The following is an 11,607-nucleotide window of genomic DNA, read 5'->3' on the forward strand; positions in this document are numbered from 1 at the left end:
CAAGTGATTAGGAGCACTGGCTGCCCTTGTAGAGGACTTGAGTTTCGTTCCCAGTGCCCTATCTGGCTCACAAACTTCCTGTAAGTCACATTCAAATGAAAACAGGTGCTATGCTCACTTCCCAGTGAACTTCAGCTCTCTCACCTGAGACCTAGTAAGAACTGTGGCTAGTGTCTACATTTCCATCAGCAGTCCATTATGGAATGTTACTTTAACTGTGTAAAGATTTGCTGCACTTGTTTATGCTGCAATTGTTTAATTATGTAACCATGTATTCTATTTGTTTCACTTTGCCTGCCTAAGACACCAGAATGTTCTAATAAAAAACTGAATGGCCAATAGTTAGTTAGGAGGGGAACAGGTGGGGCTGGTGGGCAGAGAGAATAAGGAGGAGAAACCTTGGCTCAAGAGAAGACGAGAACAGGGGAGAAAGGAACACACCCTGGGCCAGAAGCCAGGAAACCACTAGCCAGATCTGAGAAGCAGTGAAAGTAGGGCATACGAAGGAAAGAAAGGCAAAAAGCCCCGAGGCAAAAGATGAAGAGTAACAGGTTAAGTTATAAGAGTTAGCAAGAAATGAGCCTAAGCTAGGCCAAGTGTTCATAATTTATAAGAAGTATCCATGTCATGATTTGGGAACTGGTTGTTGGCCAAGGAATCAGCCTGCTACAACAGTCCGATCTTTGACACTTCTTTTTTTTTTTTTTTTTTTTGGTTTTTCGAGACAGGGTTTCTCTGTGGCTTTGGAGCCTGTCCTGGAACTAGCTCTGTAGACCAGGCTGGTCTCGAACTCACAGAGATCCGGCTGCCTCTGCCCCCCAAGTGCTGGGATTAAAGGCGTGCGCCACCACCGCCCGGCTTATGTGGTTCTCTTAAGAAGCCTAGCGTCTTTCTATCCCACGCTCCAAACTCTCCCACACCTCCCACAAACCAGTTCCAAGCCCTATGAACCACACAGCCATATTTATCCAAACCTACGTCTGGGTGTTTTTGTATTTGTCACTTTTCCTGTCCCTCTGAGCAAATATCAGATAAAGTGACCTAGAGGAGAGCAGATTTGTCTTGTCTTGGAAGGATACAGTCCACCATGACCGGGAAGGCGTGGATGCAGGTAGCTCCACTGTGGCAGGAAAGTATGCAGGTGGCTACACCAAGTCTGTCGTCAGACCTGCCTTTTAAATCACAGCACCCCAGAGGCAGAGGTGGCAGATCTCTGAGTTTAAGGCCAGCCGGGTCTATGAGCTCCAGGCCAGCTAGGGCTACACAGTAAGCCATCTTAAAATAAATAACTAAATACATAAACAAAACCTTAAGGTCTGCCTCCCCACTGACCCACTCCTTCCACGGGCCCCACCTTTGTCAAACAACCTCCCATAACAGTACCACCAGGGCCAGTAAGGGATTCAGTATGTAATGACACTCTGTGCAAGCCTGATGATGGGAATCTGATCCCCAGAACCTTTGCAAGAGTAGAACTGGCTCCACAGGTGGACTACACACACACACCACAAGATGGTGGTGGTGATGATGAAGGTAAATTTAAAAATTTTATTTATTTATTTATTTTTTTTCTTTTTCGAGACAGGGTTTCTCTGTAGCTTTTTGGTTCCTGTCCTGGAACTAGCTCTTGTAGACCAGGCTGGCCTCGAACTCACAGAGATCCGCCTGCCTCTGCCTCCCGAGTGCTGGGATTAAAGGCGTGCGCCACCACCGCCCGGCTAAATTTAAAAATTTTAAATGGTCAAAAAAGGCATGGTGGTACATGCCTTTAATCTCAGCATTCAGAAGGCAGAGGCAGGCAGATCATTGTGAGTTCAAGCCCAACATGGTAGGGAGAATTCAGGTCAGCCAAGGCTACATAACAAGACAATGTCTCAAACAAAAATGGGGAAAAAAATCACCATCAATGAAGGACCAAATGTTCAAACACACAAGTCTAGGAGTAAACTTCAGATTTAAACCATGACAAATGAGGCTTCACTTTACAGGACACAGAGTATACTTTAATCAGAGACCATTCTGAGATGCTGTGTCCTTCATCCAGAGCACACAAGTCACGACCAAGAGTGGAACTGGGTCCCGTTCTACTCTCAAACACAACCTACTTGCTTGCCTCTCATTTTGTCAACTTTGAGCCCTGCTCATTTAGAGGTCTCAGCCCCCGTGGGAGGATGATACATTTGGGACTGAACAAACTGTAGACAAAAGAATTACTTTATTGGCTGGAATCACCAGCCTTCAACTAGGATGAGATTGGGTCGCTGCTATGTGATGGGTGTAGGTGCAACTTTCTGTCCGGAAAGCTGTTCCCAAGTAACTACACAAAGGCTTAATATTAATTATAAATGCTCGGTCAATTGCACAGGCTTGTTGCTAGCTAACTCTTACATTTAAATTAACCCATATTTCTTATATATGCTTTGCCATGTGTCTTGGTACCTTTTCTCAGTACAGCATGCCCACCTTGCTTCTCTTTGCATCTGGTCAAGACTCCTCTAACTCCACCTTTCTTCTTCCCAGCATTCTGTTTGGCTCTCCCCCTAACCTTATCCTATTGGCCAGTCAGCTTCTTTATTAAACCAATCACAGCGACATATATTCACATAGTGTAAAGGAATATTTCACAGATGGTATTAAGAATGGTATCTGCAGCCGGGCAGTAGTGACGCACGCCTTTAATCCCAGCACTTGGGAGGTAGAGGCAGGTGGGTCTCTGTGAGTTCAAGAACAACCTGGTCTACAAGAGTTAGTTCCAGGATAGGCTCCAAAGCTACAGAGAAACCGTTTCAAAAAAAAAAAACAAAACAAGGGGCTGGAGAGATGGCTCAGAGGTTAAGAGCACTGACTGCTCTTCCAGAGGTCCTGAGTTCAATTCCCAGCAACCACATGGTGGCTCATAGCCATTTGTAATGAGATCTGGTGCCCTCTTCTGGCCTGCAGGCATATGCACAGACAGAATATTGTATACATAATAAATAAATATTTAAAAAAAAAATAACAAAAGAATGGTATCTGCCAGGCACAGAGGTATATGCCTGTAATCCTAGCACTCAGAAGGCTCAAACAAAAGGGCCGTGAGTTCAAGTCTACCCTAGACTACATAGTGAGTCTGTATCAAAAACAAAATTGTAGGCCTGGCAAAACTGGCCAGCGGATGAGATTGGCCTGCTGCCAAGCCCGACAAGCTGAGAGGACGACTCCCACGTTGTCCTCTGACTTCCACACACACACACACACACACACGCTGTGGCTCATGGACCTATACACACACGTAAGCGGAGTCTGGTGGTCTAAATAAGAATGGTCCCCAAAGCTCATATGTTTCAATGCGTGGTCACCAGGGAATGGAACTGTTTGAAAGGATTACATGGGATCAGGTGTGGTCTTGTTGGAGGAAGCGTGTCACTGGGGGTGAGGTTTGAAACCCAGTCTTGTTTTCTCTGCATGAGGATCAGGGTGTAGCTCTCAGCTACTGTTGTCACCACGCTGGCCGCCATGTTCCCTGTCATGAGTGACAATGGACTAAACCTCTGAAACTGTAAGCGAGTCCCCAACTAAAAGCTTCCTTTTGTAAGAGTTGCCTTGAGCATGCAATAGAACAGTGACTAAGACACAAATTAAATACAAAATGTAAAAAAGATATACAAAATATAGCTGGGCATAGTGGCACACATCTTTAATCCCAACACTCCAGGAGGTAGAGGTAGGCAGATCTCCGAATTCAAGGCCAGCATTTTATACATAGTGAATTTCAGGATAGCCAGAGCTACACAGTGAGACCCTGTCTCATTTTTTATATATATATATATATATGTGTGTGTGTGTGTGTGTGTGTGTGTGCCTCTACATATACATACAGATACACACATATACATATACTATAAAAGTTTGACATGATTACTTAACATTTTTTTAAAATTTATTTATTTATTAAAGATTTCTGCCTCCTCCCCGCCACCGCCTCCCATTTCCCTCCCCCTCCCCCAATCAAGTCCCCCTCCCTCATCAGCCCGAAGAGCTGTCAGGGTTTCCTGCCCTGTGGGAAGTCCAAGGACCTCCCACCTCCTTCCAGGTCTAGTAAGGTGAGCATCCGAACTGCCTAGGCTCCCACAAAGCCAGTACGTGCAGTTGTTCTTGACTTCTCAGCAGTCCTCATTGTCCTACTTAACACATTCTTGTTCATTTGTTTTTTGTTTTTGGCTTTTCGAGACAGGGTTTCTCTGTGGTTTTGGAGCCTGTCCTGGAACTAACTCTTGTAGACCAGGCTGGTCTCGAATTCAGAGATCCGCCTGCCTCTGCCTCCCAAGTGCTGGGATGGGATTAAAGGCGTGCGCCACCACCGCCCGGCATTCTTGTTCATTTGCATATTCAATCATTGTCTTCTTTTCTCTCACCTGTTTTTTTCTTAAAGATTTATTTATTCATTAGATATACATTGTTCTTCAGGCCAGAAGAGAGCAACAGATCTTACTACAGATGGTTGTGAGCCACCATGTGGTTGCTGGGAATTGAACTCAGGACCTTTGGAAGAGCAGGCAGTGCTCTTAACCACTGAGCCATCTCTCCAGCCCTCTCACCTGTTTTTGGTAGTTGTTGGAAGTTAGTTTTACAACATAGGGTTGAGATGCAGTCGTACTTTCTTTAGGCTGCCAGCTCCCAAATAATGACATGGAGACTTATTAAGTATGAAAGCTTGTCCTTAGCTTAGGCTTGTTCTCAACTAGCTCTTAAAACTTAAGTTAACCTGTTTATATCAACCTAAATTCTGCCACATGGCTCATTACCTTTGCTCAATACCGTGCATCCCACTTCCTCCGTGTCTGGCTGGCAAATCTCCACCTCTCTGATTCCTTCTCAGAGTTCCTCTCTCTGCCCAGAAGTCTCTCCTATCCTCTCTGCCTAGCTATTGGCCATTCAGTCATTCATTAAGTCAATACGCACCTTCATAGTGTACATAAAGACTATTCCACAACATTTAGGTAGCTGTATATTCAGGGCAAGGACTAATCTTTGGGAATGAGACTCCTTTAGGGAAAAAGTAAAAACTTTTGTATGAATGATAACATCTTCTTAGGCGGGATCACTTGGCAATGATGGAAGATGTCAATTGTCTCAGTCAATAGAATGAATGTATTCCAACTTGTATAGTCTTAGAGAGCTGACCTAGCTGGAGATAATGAGTAAATGAAGGAATGGACACGTACAGAAAGCTGGGTTCGGGTGGTCTGGGCTCTCTGATGGAGAAACTGCAACACCCAGGGTGCTTAGTTTGTATATTATACACAGTTGAACGAAGAAGCCAGGTTCTGTAGGGGAGCAGTCCTCAGGTTGTACATATCTGTTGGGGAAGAAAGCTATGGTGGACATTTTCTGCCACACTATTAACATCTGCACACAGACCAGAGGAGGCTTGATCATTTCTCTGTGCCTCACCTGGGGACGGCTTTGCCATTTTCTCATGGAGCTGAGGCTCTAGGGTCATTGAAATAGTCATGTCTACATCAGTATCAACAGACATATTCACTTAGGGCTCCCTCTGCTTCCTACAGTTCACTGGATATATTAGTTAACAAATGAATAAATGAATTTCAACATTTTCTCACTACTCAAAATAAGAACTAGTTCTGAAAAACACAACTATAAAGATAGGACTGGAGAGACGGCTCAGTGGTAAAGGTGATTGCTGTGCAAGTACGGGGACCTGAGTTTGAAGCCCTGGAGCCCAGGGGAAAGCTGAATATGGTAGCGTGAGTCTGTAACCCCAGTGCTCCTGCAGCAATGTGGGAACCTCTGCAAGTTCAGAGGCCAGCGTCTGTGCGTGTGGGAAACAAGACACCCTGTCTCAAGCAAGGTGCACGGTGAAGGCTGACACCCAGCACTCTTTGATCTCACATGCATGCTGTACTAAGCTGTGTACCTATACTTCTGCATGTGTGTGTGCGCACATTCGCACACATGAAAAACCTGCTAGAAAGCAGAAAAGAGATTAGAGAAAATGAGATAGAGACGACTGTACATTGGGCACAGAAAGATCGCGTCCGGGCTGGAGAGATGGCTCAGAGGTTAAGAGCACTGACTGTTCTTCCAGAGGTCCTGAGTTCAATTCCCAGCAACTACATGGTGGCTCACAGCCATCTACAATGAGATCTGGCGCCCTCTTCTGGCATGCAAGCATACATGGAAGGAATGTTGTATACATAATAAATAAATCTTTAAAAAAAAAAAAAGAAAGAAAGAAAGAAAGATCGCGTCCTTTCCCTGAGGAGAAGCTTCAAATCAGAGCTGATGGCGGAGTTGTCAGCGTCTGGGGAAAGCATGGGGTGGGACAGATGACAAGTGTGAGTACAGTGGGCATGGCTGCATAGGAGGGGCATTGCCTTTCAATACACAGCAGTACACCTTTGTTCAGCAACAATCAATGGGGTATTGCTAAATAACTAACTAACTGAGGACATTTGAGTGTTCTCAAAAACAAATGATGACCATCTGAGGTAATGGCTATGCTGGGTACTCCGACCTGGCCACCACACACTGTGTGGATGTCCTACAGCTCGCATGGGAAGGCCAGGAGTGGTGGCTCTTGCCTGTAACCTCAGCACTTGGGGAATGGAGGCAAGAGGATCAGGAGCACAAGGTTATCCTTGGTTACATAGGGAATTTGAGGCCAGCCTGAGCTACAGGGGTTCCAATCCAGTGAGAGACCGTCTCAGGAAAAAACACAGGATCTTCAGGATCCCCAAGTTGTTCTCTAACCTCTCCAATTACACATACACATGTACACAAATGGACACATACGTATCTGTACATACACGTGCACACATGAATATCTGCACACACATGAACACACACATAAAAACAATTAGCTAGAGACTTAGTTGTGCATGGTAGTGCTCCCTACTATCCCAGTACTTAGGAGAAAGAAGGTGGAGGTTGTACTTAGGAGAAAGAAGGTGGAGGTTGGAGAGTTCAAGGTCACCCTGGTTGTACAGCAAATTCCTACCTCAAACAACAAGGAGCTAGGAAAACAGCACAGTAGTAGAATTCTTCCCAGGAGATGCACTGGGTTTAGTTAAATATTTAAAAAACATAGAGAGAGTTCTGGGGGCTGGAAGATAGATAGCTTGGGACATGCCTGTGACTCTAGTCCTTAGGAGGCTGGGACAGCAGAACTGAGCTCCAGTATGTTCTGGAACTACACAGTGTGACCCTAATCCTGAAAGAAGAAAAGATCAATAAATAAAAATGAAAAATAAGAAAAAGTCAGATGCTTGAGAAATGCTGTGTGGCAGGCAGGGAAGACCTTCCTTCTGGGAGTAAGCCAGGGCTTCTGGCTGGGGAGCTGCCTGCTCCTGAGACTTCAAGAACCTAACCCCCACTCCCTCCATCTCCCACACTCGGGAGATTGGCAGTGGGCATAAAGTGCTCAGAGGGACGAAGACCAGTGGACTGCCATCCTGGACACTCTAAAGAGCACTCACTGCTGCAGGTTTCTTTGTCTTTTTTAAAGAAATTAGGCCAGATGCCGGGTGGTGGCAGCATATGTCTTTAATCCCAGCACTCAGGAGGCAGAGGCAGGTGGATCTCTCTGAGTTCGAGGCCAGCCTGGTCTACATAGCAAGTTCCAGGACAGGCTCCAAAGCTACAGCAAAACCCTGTCTTGGTGTTGGGAAGGTGCTGGGGAGGGGTGGGGTGACGGAGTCCTATCCAGTGTTTCCAAGTGCTTGTCAGGACTTTTCCGAGAGAGTTCACTCATGAGGGATTGCGGAGGCCAGTGAGATGACACAGCAGGTAAAGATTCTTACCACCCAAACTGACCTGATTCTAGCCCCAGGATCCAGAAGGTGGAATGAAAGAACCAACTCCTGCAAACTGTCCTCTGACCTCCAATGAAATGCCACAGTGTGCCCATCCTCCACACAATAAGCAAAGCACAGTGAAAACAATCTTTTTCCCTATTTTGAGAGGAAGTTGCACACTGTAACCCTGACTGGCCTAGATCTTGCCACTTAGACTAGGCTGGCCTGAAACTCACAGAGATCCACCTGCCTTAGCTTTCCAAGTGTTTGGATTTAAGGCATATGCAGAAAAAAAAAATTGTTCAAAACAGGGTTTTTCTGAGTAGCCCAGGAACTCACTCTGTAGCCCAGGCTAGCCTCGAATTCACAGAGACCTGCCTGCCTCTGCCTCCCAACTGCTGGGATTAAAGGTGTGTACCACTGCCTAGCCAAAAAAGTTTTTTTTCTTATAGATTAAATGTGGGCTCTTCAAACTTTACAGGGTTTTTATGGAAGGCTTTACACTAAGTCTGGGAGGGTGGTCTGAGGTTACATGGCTATTTTTCACTGAGTGACTCGGCAGGGAATATTCATGTTCTGGCCAATCAAGACATGAATGCGAGGGCTGGAGAGAGGACTCAGTGGTTGGGAGCACTGGCTGCTTTTTTAGAGAGCCCGCGTTTGACTCTCACACCCCATGGCTGCTCAAGGCCATCTGTAACTCGTTTCAGGGGATCTGATGCCCTCTTCTGGCACACCAGGCACACACACGACACACAAGTATACACGCATGCTAAACATCCATACACATAATAAACTATTTTATAAAAGATATGGATGGAAAGGTTAGAAATGTCTGAAGCGAAGTTACTTTTCTTGCAACGCAAACTTAGGTACCACTCAACTACCTCCCTAGTCCTGTCCATTCATAGAGAAGATTTCACTCCGTAGCCCAGGCTAGCTTTGAATCTTCAATCTTCCTGCCTCCAGAGTCTGAGATGACAGGTGTGCAAAACCAGATTACCAAGTATTGAGTCTGCATCTAGATACTGTATGGCTTATAGATTAAAAGTTCCTGGAATGAAGGCTGGAGAGATGGCTCAGCGGCTAAGAGCACTGGCTGCTCTTGCAGAGGAGCTGGTTTCAATTCCCAGAACCTATAAGGCGGCTCACAACTGTCTGTAACTCTAGACCCAGAGGATCACACAGACATAAATGCAGGCAAAACATCAATGAACATAAAATAAAAATAAATCATTTAAAAAAATTTTAAGAACCAGAACTGTTTCGTTTTCACATTCCTTTAAAAAAAATTTACTTGATTATAACTTATACAGTGTTCTGTTTGCATGTATGCCTGCAGGCCTCATTACAGATAGTTGCAAGCCACCATGCGGTTGCTGGGAATTGAACTCAGGACCTCTGGAAGAGCAGTCAGTGCTCTTAACCTCTGAGCCATCTCTCCAGTCCTTCACATTCCTTTTTGCAATTTTTTTTAATGAGTTCTTTTGTTTTTCTGAGACTGTTTCTCTGTATAGATTTGACTGTCTTTGAACTCACTCTGTAGACCAGGTTGGCCTCGAACTCAGAGATCCACCTGCTCAGGCTCCCAAGTGCTGGGATTAAAGGCGTGGGCCAACACCACCCGGCCCCTTCTTGCAGTTGTTTTTGTTTTTGTTTTTTTTTGGTTTTTCGAGACAGGGTTTCTCTGTGGTTTTGGAGCCTGTCCTGGAACTAGCTCTTGTAGACCAGGCTGGTCTCGAACTCACAGAGATCCGCTTGCCTCTGCCTCCCAAGTGCTGGGATTAAAGGCGTACGCCACCACCGCCCGGCCCTTCTTGCAGTTTTTAAACTCTTGCATTTGATCTCTTTCTTTGATCTCTGTTCCCTGGTCAATTCCTATTTCAGGAATCTGTGGATAAAGGGGTGGAGGGAGAGAGGATGAGGCAGGCAGGAGGCTGAGAAGCACCAGGTTCCAGTGCAGAATGGCATTCAATACTTGATGAACCAGGGAAAGCTGCTGTGAGTCCCGAGAGCCTCAAGAGTCTCAGTGGAAACAGATCGAGAGGGATTTGGTAAGGTGTCAACCACCAGAGCCCAGAACTGTGGCATGTGACTGCAATTTCAGCACTTTGGAAGTTGAGACAGGAGGACCAAGAGTTCAGGGGTGGCCTGGGTCACACAGTGAGATCCTTCCACAAGTAGATAGGAGGGAGGGAGACATACAATAAAAGCCAAATTAAGAAGTCATGTGCTGCTGTTTTCTTCACTCTGTCCCATGGGCAGCAACTATGGAGACTGAGCTTGGGTGTCTACTGGGAGAGAAGCAAGAGAGCCAGAGCCTTCTTTTGAGAAGATGGAGGATGTGCTCAGGAAGGGAGCTTATACCCACCAGGCTGGTGGCAAAGGGCGAACCAGGGCGGTAATACATTTTCCAGGAGGCTGAGGCAGCTCTTGGTGCCAGTTTGGGTGCAAAGATGTTTGGGAACAGGATAAGGTTGCAGAGTTCCACTCTACCCAATGAAGGATGGCAACAGATCTTGGGGCTCACCCAATCCAGAAGGCACTCACTGTATGTTGCAGACATGTATTATTATTATTTGCAGACGTGTATTATTTGACATACAAAAATCTTCCCTCCTCCAAGCTGGGAAATTTCTAGTTTACTTTTTGTTTGTTTTTGAGACAGTCTCACTACGTATCCCTGATTGGCCTGGAACTCTCAGAGATCTGCCTCCTGAGTGCTGAGATAAAGGCACATATCCCATCACTCGAGAGATGTGGGAAGGAAGATCTTAGTGCTCCAGGGCACCCTGGGATATGCTGTCTCAAAGGGGGGTGGAGAAAGAAAAGAAAAAAAAGGAAGGGGGATTGAGGAACTAGAGAGAGATGGCTCAGCTGTTGAGAGTGCTTGATGCTCTTGCATAGGAAACAGGTTTCTTCACAGCACCCACATGGTGGCTCCCAACAGCCTGTAACCACAGTCCCAGGGGATGACACCCTCTTCTGACTTCTAAAGGCACAATACATGCATGCAGTACACATATACACATGAGAGAAAATACTCATGATGTAAAAATAAAGTGGAGAGTTCAAGACATGCCGAGGCTACAGGGTGCAACTAACAACCAAAATAGGTACCACCAGCCATTGATTCAACTATGACCAGTAATCCCTACTGGAGATTCCATAATCCCAGCAATTAAGCAAAAACAATGAGGCCATAAGCCTCACCTAAGACAAGCAGAGTGGCATCTAGAGAGGACAAACTCAGCTAACCCTCTTCCCAAAGGCCTGGGTATGGCCCAAGGAGGGGCAGCAGTACAGAGCAGACGTGTGGAGGCGAGTGGTCCAGTCTTTGTCTCTTAACTGACTGGGGCATGTGGTGGCTGCTTCCAGGCCAAGTTTCAATTTTTTTTTTGTTTTTTGTTTTTTTCGAGACAGGGTTTCTCTGTAGCTTTGGTGCCTGTCCCGGAACTAGCTCTTGTAGACCAGGCTGGCCTCGAACTCCCAGAGATCCACCTGCCTCTGCCTCCCGAGTGGTGGGATTAAAGGCGTGCGCCACCACTGCCCCGTGACTGCCTTTCTAAGTGATGCTAGATTGTGCCAAATTAAAGTCAAAACTAACCATCACTTTTCTTCCTTTTGAAAGAGGGTCTCCCAGGTGACCCGGAATTTACTATATAATCCAGGCTGGCTTCAAACTTCTGATCCTCCTACCTTGTCTTCCTAGTGCTGGGATTAAAGCTGTGAGCCAGCACAGCTGCCCTAATTTTGAATGAAGGCTTCTTTCATGGACAAGCAGTGTGCCACAGTTTTTGACGGTGTCTGG

Source organism: Chionomys nivalis, chromosome 8 (assembly GCF_950005125.1).
Source record: "Chionomys nivalis chromosome 8, mChiNiv1.1, whole genome shotgun sequence".
NCBI lineage: Eukaryota > Metazoa > Chordata > Mammalia > Rodentia > Cricetidae > Chionomys > Chionomys nivalis.